Below are 21,002 nucleotides of genomic sequence, written 5' to 3' on the forward strand. Positions count from 1 at the left end.
ATTGTTCTGTATCTATTTCATTTAGTTCTGGATTTTTCCAGTCCTGTGTGATACTCTTTTGAATCTAAGCGGGTTTGTCAATAACAAAGAAACTGTCAGCTAGTTAATATTTTTATGTACCAACAACACACTTAGTTTCTTATAGGAAAGACTTTATAGGTGCCCTAATAATAAATCATTAAAGTCTTATGAGCCAAAACTATACCAATTGTTTAATTTTTCAACTTTCTAACTTTATCCAAAAAGCACAATTAAAACTGCCCAGTAATTTTCCAGTGAAAAATGGCCCTGTTCATGCCATGCATGGGTAATTTATTTTAGTCCTATTGATTCTTTTTCCTCTGAAAAAGCTATATTGAAACAACAGCCATTAAGGCCTTCACAGCTTTGTAACATCTGGTTATGATTGCAGGCAATTGCTCTATTCCTTATTCCCAAGGCTGCTTACAACACCACTGTGAGTACCTTCATTAGCCTCCTACTACTCTGTTTAGACAGCACCTGGGGAATGGCAGGAAAAGAAGATAAGAAAATATCTGCAGGCAAAGTGATGGTTATTGGCAATAAATTACTTATATCATTTAGCCACAGAGTCTACTCCCTAGTGAAGTCTGAGAGAACATACACTGTTCCACTATTTATTACTTGGGATAGTTACGTCTCTCCATATTTGGCGAATTAAGTTCATTCATTTTGTAAAAGTCAACCAACATACAGGCTTCTTCTTGCCTGAAAATTTTTGAAACACAGACCTTCTCCAGTAATAGAGACAAACTCTGGAGCCTTGGAGAAAACTGCTGGGTATGAAGACATTTCATGGTCTCCAACTTTTTTTGATTCCAATTCCCCCAAACCATCCCTTATTTGCAAGCCACACTTATTAACTACTACACCCTTTTTTATTCTAAAATCTTCTGAGTCTCCTAAAACTGAGAGCACATCTTCTCCCCTGTGGTCAAGATAGGGACTGGAATTGTGACTTTATCAATATGGGGAACTCCTGGATAAGAAAACTCCCTTTACCAATGTGTGCTGGAATCTATTTTGCAATTTATAATCTCAGAGAGTTACCTAGAACAATGGCAAGTGACTTGACCAGGGTCATACAGTTAGTATGTGCCAGAGGTGAGACCCTTACCCTGCTGTCTCTGAAAGAAGCTAATAATCCCATCTTGGATTTTTTCTTTTTTTAAAAATAGTATTTTATGTAAAGACATTTTTAATATTCATTTTTTTAAAAAAAATTTGATTTACAAATTTTCTTCCTCCATCTCTCATCTCTCCCCTTGCTGAGGTGGTAACCAATTTGATATGGGTTGTATAAGTATGATCATGCAATACTTTCCCATATTAGTCATGTCATGAAAGAATACACAGACCCAAAGAAGGAAAAAAAATGCAAAAAAGTGAAAATAATATATTTTGATTAGCATTCACATTATCAGTTCTTTCTTTGGATGTGGATAGTATTTATCATCATGAATCCTTTGGAATTGTCTTGGATCATTGTATTGCGGAGAATACCTAAGTCATTAACAGTTAATCTTTATTCAATATTGCTGTTACTATATTTAATGTTCTCCTGGTTCTTCTCACTTCAGTTTGCATCAGTTCATGTAAGCTTTTCCAGGTTTTTCTGAAATCAATCTGCTCATCATTTCTTTTATCACAATGCATTCCATTATAATCATACACTACAACTTGTTCAGCCATTCCCCAATTGATAGGCATCCCCTCAATTTCCAATTTTTTTCCATCTCAAAAAGAACTTCTATAAATATTTTTCTATAAGTAGGGCCTTTCCAGGTTTTTTTTTAACCTCATTGGAATTTAGACCTAGTAGTCGTACTGTTGAATCAAAGAGTATGCACAGTTCGATAGCCCTTTGGGCATAGTTTCAACTCTCCAGAAAAGCTGGATCAGTTCACAACTCCACCAATAGTGCACTAGTGTCCTAATTTTCCCACATATCCTCCAATAATTATCATGTTCCTTTTCTACCATATTAGCCAATCTGATACATGTGAAGTGGCATCTGAGTTATCTTAATTTTTATTTTTCTAATCAGTAATAATTTAGAACATTTTTTTCATATGACTATAGAGAGCTTTGATTTATTTATCTGAAAACTGCCTGTTTATATGCTTTGACCATTTATCAACTGGGGAATGACTTATATTCTTATTTAAGCTCTCAACCTCAATGTTATCTTTGACTCCTCACTTCCACTCAACCCTAATATATTGTCAAATTTTATTGTTATTGTCTTCAAAATGTCTTGCCTATACGTCCCCTTCTCTCTACTCACATAGTCACCACCCTTGTTGAGATACTTATTACTTTTTTTTCTGAATTATTACAACAGCTTTCTAATTAGTCACCTTACTTCAAATCTATTCTCACTGTGACCCAACCTCCACTCAATTGTCAAAGTGATTTTCCTAAATCATATCTGGTCATGTCATCTATCAAATCCATAAAATTCTGTGACTCTCTATCCAGAGTCAAATATAAACTCTTTTATTTGACTTTTAAATTCCTTCACAAGCTGGTCCATTCCTTTCTATCTAATTTTATTTTTTTTAAATATTTCATTTCCCTGCAAGCATTCTATGGTCTAATCACATTGGCCTATTTGCTGTTCTGCAGACATGACTGTCTATTTCCCCATTTCATGAATTTGTATTAGCCTTCACACCTGTGTAAGGATGCAGTCAAAACCAACCCAACTTCTTTAGTCTTGATACCTTAACTGAGATCTCAATCAATCAATCATAGGCTTTATATTTGAAAAACCTTTCAAACTGAAGTGATATTGTCAAAGAGTATGTTTAGTTAGGTCAAGGAAACTTGACCACATCCCATAGGTTATTTGCAAATTATCCTACTTCTCAGACTCAGAATCATTTTATAAATTTTTATCAAGAGTGACCAGAGGAAGTCTTTGTAAGCTCCTAAGAGTCCAGAGGAAGTTAGATGTCTGATCATTCTATCAATATCCTAGAGGCATCCTTAGATCAGTTGCCAACAGTGTTGTGTTTGCATTGATAACTAAGGATAAACTGAACACAGATTTATTATACTTAAGGGGAACTTCTTGAATACTCCAGCAATGAGGAATTTACCTCTTTGACACATGTGCTGTCAAAGTTTGAGTCAATTTACCCTTGGATTCTGTGTATTCCCTTGGACACTATGTATATTGTGGAAGTATGTCACAGACATTTTGGAGTAGGTTTTCTATCAACAATTCTTATTGTACTGCCTTAATAATGCTCCATTTTAAAAATTATTTAAGTCTGGCTGATTGAATCTCAGTTGATAATCATGAAGCAGAAAGCACAGTGGTGATGGCTTGAGTCATTGGTATTAGAGAATTACCTCCTGACTCTTATGGGTAGCCCAAAAATCCTAAGGGGAGAGATTTAACTTCACTCCAGGACCCTGATTCATCCCCAACAAAGAGAGTTAGGATAAAGGTCCTTTGAGCTTGTATGGGTTATACTTGGAATATTCTCCCTTTTTACCTCTGCCTTATTTTTTCCCAGCTTTCTTCAAAATGTAGCTCAAACCCTACCTTCTGCAGGAGGACTTTCCCAGTTCTGTCTTCCCAAACCTCATCCTACATTCTACCCTTTATGGCCCCTAAATTCCTCCTTGTTTACCCAAGTCTTTCTGGCATAAGACTTAGTTTGTTGAATGGGAGTTCAAAGAGTACAAGACTTTGAACCAGAATACCTGAATCCTGTCTCTAATTTAACACTCTCTAGTGTGTGTCACCATATATGTTATATTTATTATTTCTGTACCTCTTTTTTTTATCTGTAGTATCTAGAGAATAATATAGCCCTACTTATCTGCCCTTTGAAAAATGTAAAGTACTAATAAATAGTCTGACAAATTTGGAGGCCCAGACAGTAGAAGAAAGTTTTTTTTCTTCAATAGTAAATAAGCCTACTATTTCACCAGTATTGGAAGCCTCCTTCACTAATTCAGATCTGCAGTTCATCTCTAACTTATAGTCCTGGAGAGTGGCCTGGGTCACTGAGGGGTTAAATGACTTAGGAAGTATGTAATAGAAGGAGGACTTGAATTATGGTCTTCCCAACTCTAAGGACAAGCAGTGGAAAGTGTACTGGATTTGAGGTCAGAAAACATCTGAAAGGTTCTACCTATGTGACCTTAGGTCAACCACTCCACCTCTCTAAGCCTCAGTTTTCCTACATGTAAAATGATAGGGCTTAGATAAATGAACTCATTTTGTTCCCAGCTATAAATCTATAATTCCATGACTCTCTATCTACAATGCTATTCTCCCTGTCCAAGGGGAAAGGTAAAAGAATCAAATTTTCAAGTAACTCAGATTTTTTTTAAAGCAATATTAAGCCAACCCCAGTATTTCAATGGCATTAGATAAATCAGTGTTGTCATACTTTCTCTATTATTATTTGGATTAGAATGGACACAGCTATCTTGGGCACAAATTGTTAGGAGCTTATGCAGGGGAAGGTTCACTGTGTTTAAAGTTTGGCTGGATAGATTGGAAAATGGAAAACACCATTATGTGCCGCACCACAGTAAATCCAATATTCAATAAAGTAGCGTTTTATCCTAAGTGCCTGGGAGTATAAAAAACACTTTAATTCTCCAATTATGGTATGATGCCACAGTAATTATAAGATTGGGTTAAAAATGCAAGAGACTGGACTAAAAACTAGCAATATGAACAGAAAATAACCAAGTGAATTTAGTTGAGTATTTATAGAGCCCAGCATATTTTATTCTTAATAGTTAGAAGTTTAATGCAGTCCAGAGTCTGAACAAACACAGACCTACACAGAGAGAATAAAATACCAGACTGACAAGATGCCAACACTGTATGACAGTTTTTGTGCCACCTAACCTGGAATATTTATGCAATTTCTAAAAGTGCACAAATAGCAAATTTCTTCAATGCTTTCAGCACAGCAGCCTTGAACTTTAAAATTTATTACCCATAATCCCACTGGACTCTGCTACAGTACCAAATGAGTTCATTAGTTAGCATTTTTTTCAAATGGCAGATTTACAACATCCCCAGGTGCCCCAAATTTAGCAATTTTAATTTGTGTGCCAAGCAGTGGAAAAGTCATCAGGCTTGAAAAGACAGGTCCAAACCACTATTATTCTCAAAGATGAAAACCACCCACAACCCATGTTCCAACTATTCAGAAACAGTGATAATATCACATGACTTCCCAAATGTGTGGACATGGAAAGCAGCTGGTATTTTCTTCTGAAGATGCAGATGCTAATATTTGGTGGTTGTGTCTAAGGGCACTTAAACAGAATGAACACTCCTCTGAAGTCCTGTAAGAAATTACCCACATGATCAGTGGTTTGGAAGTTAGTTCTTGGTACCAGTGATAATGCAGATAGCCCTAAATTATTTTCCCTATCTCCACAAGCTATTCTGATCTAGTTTGGGATGGAGATATATCTTTGGAGGAGACTGAGGAGGGGCATGATAGATTTAGTCAAAGATGTGAAAGGTTGTCATATGAATGAGGGATATGATTTGCTCAGCTTGGTGTCAGAGAACTAAACTGACAGTAAAGTTGCAGAGTCAGATATTTCTTCCATTTAAACAACAACAACATTCCTAATATTTAGCTATACAGAAGTGGAATGAACTTTCTCAGAACCCATTATCCAATTCAGCAAATGGAAGCTGTACAATCACTTGTCAGATATCTTGTGAACACAATTTCTTTTTGGTCACAGATTTAATTGGATGATATCTGAGGCCACTTCCAATTCTATGGTGCTGTGATTCTATGATTCTGGGGACACTGAGGCAAAATTATTTGTTATATGCTAAAGGAACCTAGGATAGGGCTTTAGAGAATGTCAATAACAATCTCTTTGAAACTGTTTCTTTATTTGTAAAATGTAGATAGCAATATAGCCCTATCTTCCTTTCTGAAATTCCACTTTGTCATCCATAGAATATACATAATAATAAAATCCTGCCTTCCAGTAGAGTTGCTCTGAGTGAAATACTTTCCAAATTATATAGCACTGGTACTTATTTTCCTAAAGGTTGGCTATAGGGAAAGTACAGAAGCTTTAAAAAGTGGAATTTTCAAACACTCAAAAAATCATGAGTTTTTAGAAATTTTCCCTAAAAGGGAAATACACAATGTACATGGATAGGCAATTCTATGAGAGAACATCAAATATGAGTCTTTGAGAAAAGGGTCTAATTTTGAGACTAGGTTTTGAAGACTAATTTATAGTTATAGGAACTCTAAGCTATGGAGAGAAAGGAGTATCATGGATGGATGGACAAAGTTCTCAACTGAATGAGCAATGCATTTTTTCACCATGTTAAATAATACATACAAGGACAAGAATTTTTCCATCACAGACAAAAGAAAAGGGAATAGAAGAAAATTTTCTTACCACATCTCTAGAGTGACTGATTGTCAGTTAGAAACATGCCATACTCCTAAACAACACTAGACTTTGTTAGAAGGGACCATGCAACCATTATAGCCCCTCTTTAAAGCAGTCTCACACTGTCTGTGTGCCCTAGATAGAAAACAACTATGTTCTGGTCACAACTCATCGACTGATTTACTTTACAACCCTCAGAAAGTCATAATGCCTTAGTTTTTCATCCACTAAAATGATATATTAATACTTCCTTTGCCTACCAAACAGAACGTGGGGAGCAAATGAAAGAATGTTTAAAAAACATTCAATATCACAAAACACTATGCAAAAAAGTATTAATTAGTATTAATTTTATAGCAAAAATAATAGTAATTAAATATCAAATGCAAGAAAATTTTGTTATGATGATAACATTAAGATCAACCATGAAGAGAAAACAATGGTAAGGGCTATATACTTTAGCATCATGTATTTTTATATCTCTCAGAAATGTGAATGGAAAGAACTATATAATAGAAATATTATATATACAATATAATGTGGACAAGAATATCTTTCCAAAGCCTAGTAAAATTCCTGGGAAAACCTGATACTTATTTGTTTGGAGGAACTTAAATGTTTTAAAACAGTGTTTGAGGAAACTATGAAATAGGTATGGGTAACTTGAGCTGGTCTATTAGAGGGGCACATTTCCCACCACTTGATGATTGACTTTGTAGGACTGATATGAATGACACTATTTATTTTCCTTCCAATTATGTTGGGTGCAATTTGAATAATTGGGTAATTGCCATAGACAATGACATATACACAATGTACATTGTACAACGTACAATGACTATATTATTTGACCAGAAAGGCTTCCCATACCTACAGGTAAGAGAGAAGCAAAAATAAAACTATCAAATAAATGGGCCACATCTAAATACAAAAAATAAAAGAAATTTGAGCAAGATTTATGTAAATGTAATATAGGTGAATTGATTAAAAAGTAAACACATCACTGTAATACAATAAATTGTCTCACTAATGTTTAGCAGCTATTGATTCGCTGACTCTCAAAGTCTAAGTAGAAAACCACCTTTAAAATCATTTTAATCTCTTAGAATCATAATATGGTGACATGTAGTCCTCGCGCTTTAGTATTTTGGCCTTTATGTCATCAAGATGTGAAAAATTCTTTTTTGTGGAAACCCAAATCTGTATGGGTGCAGCAAGCATTTTGTGACTGTACTTTTCTAGTTAGGGTTTTTTTTTTCTTACTTAGCATCATGTTTTACCTGTTCTAATTCCTTTCTCAGTAATATTGCTTAACAACAGCATACATCTTTTAAACCTGTTTTTAATTTTTAATGACCATAGCCTTTATCCAGAATATTAAAGAACAGAGGGGGAGCCAGGATGGCAGAATGAAAGCAGGGACTTGCCTGTGCTCTCCCACAAATCTCTTCAAATACATCTAAAAAGTGATTCTGAACAAATTCTAGAGTGACAGACTCCATAAAAGGACAGAGTGAGACAGATTTCCAGCCCAAGACAACCTAGAAAGTTGACAGGAAAGGTCTGGCACACTGGCCTGAGAGAGGAGTGTCCAGTGCTCAGGGCATACTGCAGACCCAGCCTAAGCAAAGCTGGAGCAGGCCTCAGGGGACTGAATCACCAACAGCAGTGGCAGATTCCAGTCTTCCCAGCCCATAGATGCCAGAGACAACAAAGGTCAGCAGGAGGGGTCTGTCAGAACTGGGTGAGAGAGAAGTGCTGTCCAGCGCAAGGCTATAAGGTGTGCCAATACAGCCCCAACACCAGCAAACCAGGAGCAGGCCGTGGCTGCCCCTGGAACTATTAGCCCATAGACAGAACGGTATGAAAGTCACATATTTCAACTTCCAGGAGCTAAGATGGCAGAGTAAGTAGTAAGTTACTCTCACCCTCCTTTATTGACCTTGAAAAACATAGAGAATATTGCCCCAGGAAAAATCCTGAAATAGTAGATTCAGCAGAAAGACGAGATACAGCAGTCTTTTAGCTTGTGAGGCTAGGGGGATTAACAGGAAAGGTCCCTCTTGCAGAAGGGGACCAGTACACGAAGGGAATGATCCCAGCAAGTCAGTGGCAAGCCCCACCTCAGCAAACCAGTAACCAGGCCCCTAGTCCCCAGCACAAGAAGCCTGGGACAGTTTCCCCTGTGCCCCAGAAGCAGAGATCAACTTTAAAAGTCAGGAAAAAAAAGCAAACAACATGAGCAAAAAGCAACATAGAAAAACAATGACCGTAGAGAAATATCTTGGTGACAGGAAAGATCAAAACACAAATTCAGGAGAGGACAACATTGTCAATATACCCACATCTAAAACCTCAGAAGGGAATATGAACTGATCTCAAGCTCAAAAAGCCTTCTTGGAAGAGCTCAAGAAAGATTTAAAAAGTCAAATAAAGGAGGTAGAAGAAAAATTGAACAATTCCTTAAAAAATACAGTTAACAAAATAAGAAAAAAGTATGCTGAAGAAAACAACTCCCTAAAAAGGAAAATGGGCCAAATGGAAAAGGAGATACAAAAGCTAACTGAAGAAAATGATTCATTGAAAATTATAGTTGGGTGATTGGAAGCTAATGACTCTATGAGACATCAAGAATCAGTCAAACAAAAAAGAATTAAAAAATAGAAGAAAATATAAAATTCCTCATTGGAAAAACAACTAACCTGGAAAATAGATCCAGGAGAGATAACTTGAGAATTATTGGTCTACCTGAAAGCCAAGATAAAAAAAGAGCCTGGACAGCATCTTTCAGAAGATCATCAAGGAAAACTGCCTTGAGGCCCTAGAACCAGAGGATAAAATAGTCATTGAAATAATCCACCTATTACCTCCTGAAAGAGATCCCAAATTCAAAACACCAAAGAATATTGTAGCCATATTCCAGTATTATCAAGTCAAGGAGAAAATCCTGTAAGCAACCAGAAAGAAACAATTCAAATATCAAGGAATCACAGTAGCAGAATATTAAAAAGCATATTTAAACAGAATATATCAACTTTATAATTATTTTTAACCAAAGCTATAAAGTTGTATCCTCACATAAGCATGCCTTTTGATTACAGAAAACTGAAGAGTTATTATCAAAAAGTTTAAATTTAGGAGGATAAGACAAGTCTGTTTTCATCATCTTTATTGTTACCAGGTTAGATGACCTACGGTAACTTATCTTACTTTATTTTTTTAAATTTAATTTTATTGTATACTTAAACACCGAAACACAAATACAGAATAGAAAAAAGGGAAAAAATCATAAACTTAAATATTGGAATTTAATTACAAAGTAAGAAAATAAAAAACTATGGTATGTTATGTGCATAGCAGAACATAAGAGAGGATTCAAAATACGTAATGATAAATTTTCATTTCAAGAAAGCCTGTATGATAAATAGAGCATGTTGTGTTGAGCTGTTCATCTTTTCTTTGCTTCCTTGTAAGTTTTCTTTTGTTCTCTGCTGTACAGTTGTTTTTGTTTGTTCTTTTTTCCCTCCTGTCTTCCCCCCCAAAGGCTAAAATTGAGTGTGGATATATTTCTCTATAGCTATAGTTATATACATGTGCACATATACACATATATACTTACATATATAGACATATAGTTTCCCAAACAAATTCTGCTCCTGATCTTTGTTTTTGTATTTGTGCATATCCCTTGTCTCCTATCCCTCCTCTACTTCTATCCACTACCTTGTCCTTCTATTACTTAGCCTACCCTCCTCCAAGGATCCTTCCCCTATCCTCCCATTCCCATAAGTCTTTTTTTTTGCATCCCATAAATCTAAACACCTTTCTATAACTCCATATAACCTATTCCCTCACCCTCCCCTCTAGAGATCCTTCCCTTTTCCTCTTCCCCCTCCCTATCCCCAAATATGTATTGTTCCCTCTTAAACCCATTCCCAATGAAAGTAGGTTACCTGAACTACCAGCCCTCCTCCCACATTGAATTCCCCTGTATCTATTCTTCCTATTGCACCTCACTTGTACAAAATAATTACTCTTTTTGGCTGTTCCTAAATGGTTTCACTTTTGTGTGTCTGTGTGAGGCAATTGGGGTTAAGTGACTTGCTCAGAGTCACACCACTAGTGAGTGTTAGGTGTCTGAGGCTGGATTTGAATTCAGGTCTTCCTGACTCCAGTGTCAGTGCTCTATCTACTGTACCACCTAGCTGCCCATTGGTTTTACTTTTTAAAGTCATATTGTACTCAGGTCTGTTCCAATCTTTCTTATAAGCTACCCAATTATTAATAAGAATCTTAGACATATGCTTTAATTTTACATATATAAAAAGAAAATGTCTGTCCTTATCAAATCCCTTGTAATCAGTCTTTGGTATGTATTTTATGTTTCTCTTGGCTCTGGTATGTCAAATCTTCTATTAAGTTCAGGGTTTTTTTTTTTAATAAAATACTGAAAGTCTGACAGTTGATCAAATATACACTTTTTTTTTCATTCAGGATTATGTTTAACTTTGCTGGGTATGATATGTTTGGCTGTAGCCCCAGTTCTTTTGCTCTTCAATATATAGTGTTCCAAGAACTGTGGTCATTTAATGTCTCTGCTGCTAGATCTTGTGTGATTTTTATTCTGGCACCATCATATTTATTTTTGTTCTTGTTGCTTTTAATATTTTTCCCTTGAGCTGAGGGTTTCAGAATTTGACTATAATACTCCTATGAGTTTTCCTCATAGGATTTCTTTTAAGCGGTGATTGATGGATTTTTTTTTCTATTTCTACTTTCACCCTTGTTCTAATGCTTCAGGACAATTATCTTTAATTATTTCTTGTATTATTGTATCAATATTCTTTTTTTATCATAGCTTTCAGTTAATCCATTTATTTTTATGTTTTCTCTTCTTGATCTGTTCTCTAGATCTGTAGTTTTTCTTATAAGAGGTTTCACTTTTTCTTCTATTTTTTCATTATTCATATTTTGTTTAATTATTTCTTGATTTCTTATAGTTTCACTGGCTTCTCCTTGCTTAATTCTAATTTTAAACATGTCATTTTCTTCCTTGAGATTCTGGATCCTTTTTTTCTAATTGGTTGACTTTCCTTTCATAGTCTTCTTATTTTTTTGGATTATTCCTTTTTCTTTTTAGTTTTTCCTCCATCTTTCTCATTTTATTTTTAAAGTCTTTTTTTAAGTTCTTCTATGAATTTTGGGGGGGGGCAGGTGACCATTTGATGTTACTCTTTCTCATATAAGGGGGTTTCTTTGCTTCAATATCCTCCTCTGCAGATGAACCCTGGTCTTCTCTATTCCCATAATAGCTTTCTATATTTGGATTCTTTCTCTTTTGCTTTTGCATTTTTTGTAGTAGTAGCTTAATTTTTGTAATCACCTCTAGCCCTAGGGTATGGGGGGGTGCCTCTTTCCCCAACTCTTCAATTCTCCAGTTTAGCCTGGAACCAAAGCCAAACCTCCAGCCTCCTGTAAGTGCCCACAGCCAGGGGCCTTCTGCCCCACTGCTTCCACACTCACTAGGCCTGTGCTTGTTCCTTCTCACCCCTGCTGCTCTTGGCAGCACAGCTGGTTCCGGTATTCCTGCACAGCTGGGCAGAGGTTCTTTTGATCTTCCTGAGCTCAGATGCCCAACTCCACTCACTATTCTGAGGTAAAAGCTCCTATAGCTGGGGTCAAGGCAGCCTCTCAAACCAGATAACCCCAGGGCTGTTTGTTGTTTATGAAACTTGCTGCTTATTGTAAATGCCCTCTAGCCTGGAGATGTTTACTCTTCACCTGGACCAAACCTCCTCCCGGGATTTTTCTTCTGATCTTCTCAAATTGACCCAGTAAGACCCCTGTTGTGTTTCTAGTCTTATTTATTTTTATTTGCACTTTTTTCACACTAAAGTGCTATTTTGTCTTTTTTGTGGGGGAAAATCTTGAGACCTTGGAATTTTCTGACCTAATATACCATCTTCCCATCCTCCCAGACTTAACTTTACTTTAAATGTTCTGTTGTTGTTGTTCATTCTTTCAGTAATGTCTGACTCTTCATGACCCCATAGACCATGACAAACCAGGCCCTTTTATCTTTGACTATCTCCCAAAGTCTGTCCAAGCTCAAGTTCACTGTTTCCATGACACCATCTATCATCAGATCCTCTGCCATCCCCTTCTCTTTTTGACTTTATGTATCAAAGAAATATACCTTCCCTACACTGGTAAGTGATTGACTGAAAGGCTATATCCCTGTTACCCAGTTAATTTTTAAAAATTTTGTTTATTTTATTTTTTAATTTATGAAATAAAGGAAGCATTTCCATAACATAGAAGAATAAAAAAAGATGATTACACATGAAATTGCATATCTATTATGTATAACTTGCTATTCCTTTTAAATATATAATAAAGTTATCATATACTTTTTTTCTTTTTTCCCCTCCCCTCCATCTCTGAGGATAGCTACCACTAGACATACACACCCATTAAACCATTCTATACATACTTCTATTTAGCAATTGTCTCACTGGATGCAGATAGTGTCTTCCTGCATATGTCTTTTGTAATTAAATGATTCAGTCACTCAAAGTGGTTCTTAAAACAATATTGCTGTTACTATATACAATGTTCTCTTGGTTCTGCTCATTTTGCTCTTCAGTATTTCCTGCAAGTCTGTCCATATATTTTCTCCCCTAAGACCATTGAACTCATCATTTCTTATAGCCTGGTCATATTCCATCATAATCATAAAACACAACTTGTTCAGCCATTCCCCAATTGACAGGTATCCCCACAATGTCTAGTTCTTTGTCACCACAAAGAGAGCTGCTATAAAAATTTTAGAACATATAGGTTCTTTTCCTTTTTTCCTAATCATCTTTGGAATAGACCTATTGTTGGGTCAAAGGGTGTAGGCAATCTAATAATAATTTAATAATAATACCCAGTTAATTTTCAATAGTCTACCAAGTTGGGGATCTGAAATACATGTTTAATTCATTTGTTTGGTTGGATTTCTTATCTGTATTTGGATTAAAAAAAAAACTCATAGGGCTAATCCTGAATACATCTCTAGTTCTTTGATTAAATATTATAAATGATGAAAAAAAATTTCAAACCTTGCATTTCCTACAGGGAAAACATATTGCTTCATTTTACTAGGAAGTTTTTCTGGTATTCTGATAAAAGTCTAAATGAATATTTGAAAGTCCTCCCTCTCCCACTATCTTAGTATGAGACAAAAGTAAGAATATTTTTTTTCCTACACCTATTTAGAAAATATGCAGAGCTGAGATCTTACAAGATTTTATTTGTGCACATTCCAAATTAGTATGTCTAATCTAAGCATATAGAAAGGACATGGAGGTGAGCTATTTTTTTTCTTTTTTTCCCCTTTAAGGAAACAAGTTCTTTCTCCTAAGATTGGTTTCCCCCTTTAAGGAAGCAAGTTGCTTATTCTAAGATCTCCTAAGATCTGGATTTCTTAGGAGTCAACTAGTCCAAATTACAGACGTTGTGAGTCTGCTTTAGGAAATGGCTATATTACCCTCTAACAAAGGCAGGTGTTGTTCAAGAGTTCAAGAATATTGCTGATTGGCAACCAGAAACCCTGGAGACACTGTAAGGATAGTTTCATATGTTCTCTTTTTCTTTGGCTTTGTAAGAAAGCTAGTTATGCTTGAATGTGTTAAAAACTGCATTGCTCTTTCAGACCTTGAATGCATAAATGGTCTTGAAAAGCTTTTGAAAATATTTTTAACTGCTTTAAAAGTGTCCTCCCCTTAGAAACATCCTGTCATTTCATTTGTTTCATGATCACAGACAGCAGGTCCCAACAAGTAGAAAAAACAAAATGAACAGCTTTGTGATTTTTTTCTACAGTATGTTTTTCTCCCAAAACTTAAAATGTTACACATATAATATGACTATAAACCCTCTCCTCAAAGCTTGAGGGGTAGATAGAGGAGTTATAGTAACAGCTGTTTAAAAAGTAGATGGGAAAATAAAATCAGAAGGGCTTTGACAGAGAGAAGTTAAAGGCAAAGCAGCAAGACATTGATATAGTCTCAAACACAATTACCCAGATTTCCAGCTCAGAATTCTTTCCCAACTACTGGAAACTTTTTCATCTATAAGAATGCATTGATATTATCATTGGGATGAGCAAATGTCAGTTCGCTCTGGTTGTTTAAATATTTACTGAGAGTTGATAGATCATTTCTCACAGATCCTTCAATAACGGTGGCCAACTCAGCCCCAACTGGTGAAGGTTAAATTTCCTTAGTCACAGTAATGAAGTTATGATTAGTGGGAATGGTGGCAATGAGTTATGAATATAGGATAAGAAGTCAGGCATGACTGAGATGGGAGAACAGGAGGAGAGAGGTAGCAGGTACAACCTGCTATAGGAGCTTGAAGCCAGGGATCAAGGAGCCAAGGTTCTAGGTCCAATTGAATTGAAAAATAAAATTAAAGCTTTTTTTTAAATGATAAGTAAGGCACTGAGAGAAATGACTATCTTTCTCTTATATTCTCTTATATTTCTCTCATATTACATATATATATTCTCTTTATATGTATATATTCTCTTATATTAATAACCTATTATTAAATTAGGATTAAGGTTTTCCCTTACTGTTTCCTGATCCAGAAACCAGCTCCTATAGGTTATTCAGCCAGCCTCTGCAGGGCATTGCTAATAGATGAGATTGTCCAAATCTTCTGGGTATATGCTTCTTGATCTTGGGTGGAACCACACCAAACTAGAGGACCTTACAAACAGAATCAAGTCTAGGTGAGTTCTTGCCCTTTGGAAATAAGTCCCTATACTTTGGAACTTTCCATTAGAATTTAGGGTGAACCAGCTTAACCAACCAGAGCAATCTGGGTAGAAATGGATTCTTTTGCCTAGATTGCTGGAGCTGGCTGAATCTCATGATTAGATCACATTCTCAGTAGGAGGAATTGAAGACATTTGCCCACATCTTCATTATTATGTCCACCCCCTCACTGACTGTTAACCCATGAGAGATGATTTCTACCCTCAGGGACACCCCTTTTCCAAAGGGTTTTGTGGGATCACTATTGGGATCATTATTGGGGAAAAACCATCAGTGAGAAGTGAAAACCATAACTTAAACTCTGTGAAAGGTGGAAGCCCGAACATGATGACCTGTTAAAATCATAATTCAGACACTGAGTCACAGCTCAGATAATGTGTCCAGTAACAGTCATAATAAAAACACAGTGATCAGTTTGTGACCAGTACACAAGCTCTGTGTTTGGGCATTTTATGGGGCATTTATTCAATAACATTGGTATGATACCAAAGCTCAGAAATCAGCTCATTACTAAGCAGAAAACCAAAAATATCCACTAATCAGTACTGATGTACACTATACCCCCTCCTCCCTTTGTTTGATTTCTGTAATTGCCACTGGGTTTTCCTGGGATCTTTGTAGGAATCCAACCTGTAGTCTGGCTGTCACCCTAGACTAATGATTTATTAAACTCTTGGCAGAGATTCATCATTATGCCCCAAAGTAAGTAACCCACTTGATTAAACTACTATTTGTACTCAATATGGAGCCCCTGGCCTCCTCTTTTTTTTTGAGGGGGGGGGGACCATGAATATCACTGTGCAGGGGAATTCCAGACCCTACAGGTTTTAAGTATTCAAAGTTCCCCAAGGGGCATCTTTGGTCAAAAGAGAAACCACTGGCATCAATTAATTGATTATTTACTAGCCATAATTAATAAATTAATTATTAATCATCTAGAATGTCTCTTGGACTTTTCATTCATCTCAGCAGCAAGAATCAAAGCAAGACTATGAGTCGGAACTAGGTAGGCAATCTAGAGTCAGGATATGCTTGAGGTGGAAAAACCAGTCAAGGCAAGTAGCAGATCATGGGTAGGTAGGTGGTGTGGTAGATAGTGTGCCAGACCTGGAGTCAGGAAGACTTATCTTCCTGAGTTCAAATCTGGCCTGAGACACTTATTAGCTTTTTGACCCTGGGCAAGTCACTTAACCCTATATGCCTCAGTTCCTCACCTGAAATAATGAGTGGGAGAAGTAATGGCAAACCAATCTAGTACCTTTGGCAAGAAAACCCCAAATGGGGTCACAGAGAGTTGAATATGACTGAAATAACTGAACAACAACAATAAAAGTAGCAGATTGGTATAGGCCAATGAAGTAGTGACCAAAAATACAGTTGAGAACACCACGTTTATTGAAGCACATATAACCTGTGGGACTTAAATAGTGTGTTTGTGACTTTATTGATGACATCCATATTTGCTATTACCAAAACCAATAGACTCTATTTCATTAACTATTAGATAGAAAAAATAGTGACCAATGTGGAAACCTCTGACAAAAGTTGAAGTAAAGATGATAATTCCTTTCTAACATCTCCTTCCCGATGATTCTGATCTCTCTGCTGGGCATACTTCCTTATGCCCACGTAAGTTTTCCTTCCCCAATCCCTTCTCTCCCCAGGAGTAACTGATGGAGATTTGCTTCAAAAGCACATTGACAGAGATTGGTGTGTGCTTGCACATGCCCCAAGACAAGAGATTCTGAGAATGTACTTTCCTAGTTTAGCAGATGGTAGCAGCTAAGACTAGATTTCCTGCAGTAACCCATGGCAGAGGCAGAAATGTATGGAATTTGGCCCAGGACAGTCAAATGTTCATAAATCCCAACTCTTGTCTGAAGGGCAGGTAATTTTGATATCCTTAAGAAGTATGATTCTAATGCCTTCTAGAAAAAGGTTTCTTTTCATGGGTGATTCCAAATTAAAAGTCTCTAAATTTGAGAGTCTTGGAATCAGACCTTCTAGAGAAAGAAAAGGGTAACATTTGTAGCTTAATCCTCAGAGGAAAACAAGAATCACCTGCATAGCTCCTTCAGAGCATTCCACTTACTGAATAAAATCAGTAAGTTAGTTGGACAGTATAGGTTTGATAGGAGGGAGATTGCTTTTTTATTGTCCTCCAAAGTATGTTTGCTCTCTGGGTTATCTAAACCTGGGCTTCTTAAACTTTTTCCACTCACGACTCACAGTATAAGAAGTGCTGATCTAAACCACAGTTTTTGAAGTATACTTTTGGACTCTAGGAAAAAGGGACAATCCAAATATATCAAAGGGCCCCAGTAGCAGCTCTGGGTTCAGTTCCCTTCTGGGGGATGATGATGGAATATTTGGATGTTTAAGCATTGTCTATATCTGTTTATGGGCTCATGTGACTCTTTTACGTCACATGTATTTTCTGTTTAGTAAAATAAAGGATGCCCAACACACATTTATCTTGAATATATTAGGAGAATTTTCCAGAGAAACTCCAGGACAATGAGTCGAAGAGAGAAAATGACACTCTGAGATTGTCCCCCAGAATTTTACTTAATATATTCAAGTTTATTTTTGTTTGGTTTTGGTTTCATTTTTTATTTTCTATCAATATAGGGTTATCTCTGGTCCCTGTCTTCTTTTTTGTTTCATTTATTTTACTTTTAATTTATCAAATAAAACAAGCATTTCTATAATGTAGTATAATAAAAAAAGATTGTACATGAAACTGCAAATCTATTATGTACAATTTTCTATTATTTTTAAATATATAATAAATTTATCATGTAAATTTCATTTTTCCCTCCTCCTCCACCTTAGAGATGGCTACCATCATACAAAAATACATATTGTGTGTGTGTGTGTGTGTGTGTGTGTGTGTAAAATCATTCTATACATACTCCTATTTATCAATTCTTTCTCTGGATGAAGATAATGTTGTCCCTCATATGTCCTTTGTGGTTAATTTGGGTACTTATGATAGTTAAAATTACTTGGTTACTCAAAGTTGTTCTTAAAACAATATTGCTGTCACTGTATTCGAGGTTCTCTTGGTTCTGCTCATTTCACTCTTCATTATTTCATGCAAGTCTATCCATGTTTTTCTAAGATCATTGAGCTCATCATTTCTTATAGCACAGCAGCATTCCATCATGATCACATACTGCAACTTGTTCAGCCATTCCCCAATTGACAGGCATCTTCACAATTTCCAGTTTTTTGCCACCACAAAGAGAGCTGCTGGGGCAGCTAGGTGGCACAGTGGATAGAACACCAGCCCTGGAGTCAAGAGGACCTGAGTTCAAATCCAGCCTCAGACAAATAACACTTATTAGCTGTGTGACCCTGGGCAAGTCCCTTAACCCCATTGCCTAATCAAAAAAAAAAAAAAAAGAGAGAGAGACACCTGCTATAAAAATTTTAGAATGTATAGGTTTTTTCTTTGCCCCTAATCATCTTTGGAAATAGATTTAGTAGTGGTTTTACTGAGTCAAAGGGTATGGGCAATTTAATAACTCTTGAGACATAATTCCAGATTGCTCTCCAAAATGATTGGATTAGTTCATAATTATACCAACAAAAAATTAGTGGCCCAATTTTTCCATATCTTCTCCAATATTTGTTGCTTCCTCCTTCAATCATTTTAGCCAATCTAATGAGTGTGAAATGATATCTTAAGTTTGTTTTAATTTGCATTTTTCTAATCAATAATGATTCAGAACATTTTTCTGTACAACTATAAATTTCTTTTATTTCTTCATCAGAAAACTGCCCATTCATATCAATTGGGGAATAACTCATATTCTTGTAGAACTGACAAAGTTCTTTTTATATTTGAGATATGAGACCTCTATCTGAGAGATTGTCTATAAATCTCACCCCCCCCCCAATTTTCTACTTTCCTTCTGATCTTGGTTACATTTGTTTTATTTTAACAAAAGTCCCTGTTGTCTTCTGATGCCTATTAAGCATCAGAAGTAATAGGAGTCAGGGACCATAAAATCATCTTATTGAAAATGTGGCAGTCGGGTGGAGCCAAGATGGCTGAGTGAAAGCAGTGACTTGATTGAGCTCTCCCCCAAACCCCTCCAAATACCTGTTAAAAAATGGCTCTAAACAAATTCTAAAGCAGCAAAACCCACAAAAAGACAGAGTGAAACAAATTTCCAGGCCAAGACAAGTTGTATGGTTGATCAGAAAGGTTTATCATGCCAGGCTGGGAGAGGAGTGCAGTTTGGCGTGGGCACGCAAGCCACAGAGACCCTGGAGGAGGCCTCAGAGGACTGAACCGCATGCAACTGTGGCGGTTTCCAGACTTCTCAACCCAGGAACACCAAAGACAACTTAGAAGGTCAGTGGGAAAGTTTGTGACTGTGGTGAGAGAAGAAGCTAGGTCTCAGCCTCAAGTCCCGAGCATGGGGCATGGCTGCCTCCTGAGCTTCCGTCCCACAGACTGAGGGGGAATTGAGTGGCTGATCAGAGGGGGAGTGCAGGGATCTCTCTGCCAGTGCTGAGGCAGGAATCTCTTGCTTTGCCTGTGCTTAGATCTGGGTCACAGTTCTGAGGGGCGATCCTGGGGTGAGGAAGAGTGTTGGCATGGTAGAGCTTGTTATGGCTGTGGAGAGGAAACACCTTGCCCCCTATCATACCACCTTGGAAGAACTGAAAATTTAAGGGTCACCAGAAGTATCTCTGAAAACAGTTGCACAAACCCCCGAAACTTGAGACAGTTCACTCTTCACATTGGAAGTAGACTCTTATCTTAACAAAGACTTTAAAACTCAAGTAATTGGCCAGGATCATGAGTAAGCAACACAAAAAGAGTCATACTACATTATCTTACTTTGGTGACAAAGAAGATCAAAACATACAACCAGAAGAATACAACAAAGTCAAAGCTCCTACATCCAAAGCCTCTAAGAAAAATATGAATCAGTCCCAGGCCTTGGAAGAGCTCAAAAGGGATTTTGAGAAGCAAGTTGCAGAAGTAGAGGAAAAACTAGGAAAAGAAATAAGAGAGATGCAAGAAAATGATGAAAAACAAGTCAATAGCTTGCTAAAAGAGACCCAAAAAAATACTGAAGAAAATAACACCTTAAAAAATAGCCTAACCCAAATGGCAAAAGAGGTCCAAAAAACCAATGAGGAGAAGAATGCCTTAAAAAGCAAAATTTGCCAAATGGAAAAGGAAGTCCAAAAGATTACTGAAGAAAATATTAACTTAAAAATTAGAATAGAGAAATTGGAAGCTAGTGACCTTATGAGAAATCAAGACACTGGAAAACAAATCCAAAAGAATGAAAAATTAGAAAATAATGTGAAATATCTCATTGGAAAAACAACTGACCTGGAAAATAGATCCAGGAGAGAGAATTTAAAAATTATTGGACTCTCTGAAAGCCATGATCAAAAAAAGAGCCTAGACATCATCTTTGAAGAAATTATCAAGGAAAACTGCCCTGATATTTTGGAAACAGAGGGTAAAATGGAAATTGAAGGAATCCACCGATCACCTCCTGAAAGAGATCCCTAGAGGAAAACTCCTAGGAATATTGTAGCCAAATTCCAGAGTTCCCAGGTCAAGGAGAAAATACAAGCAGCTGGAAAGAAACAATTCATGTATTGTGGAAACACAATCAGGGCATGGACCACAGGGCATGGAATATAATATATAATATAATATAATATAATATAATATAATATAATATAATATAATATAAT

At 36.4% G+C, this 21,002-nt stretch overlaps 1 pseudogene; it reads right to left on the bottom strand.

Moving 5' to 3' along the window:
* Positions 1-8,081: 8,081 nt before the first annotated feature.
* The window catches only part of LOC114028610, a 62,193-nt pseudogene continuing 49,272 nt past the window's right edge, over positions 8,082-21,002 (bottom strand).

Source organism: Vombatus ursinus, unplaced genomic scaffold (genome assembly GCF_900497805.2).
Source record: "Vombatus ursinus unplaced genomic scaffold, bare-nosed wombat genome assembly UNPS02014893.1, whole genome shotgun sequence".
NCBI lineage: Eukaryota > Metazoa > Chordata > Mammalia > Diprotodontia > Vombatidae > Vombatus > Vombatus ursinus.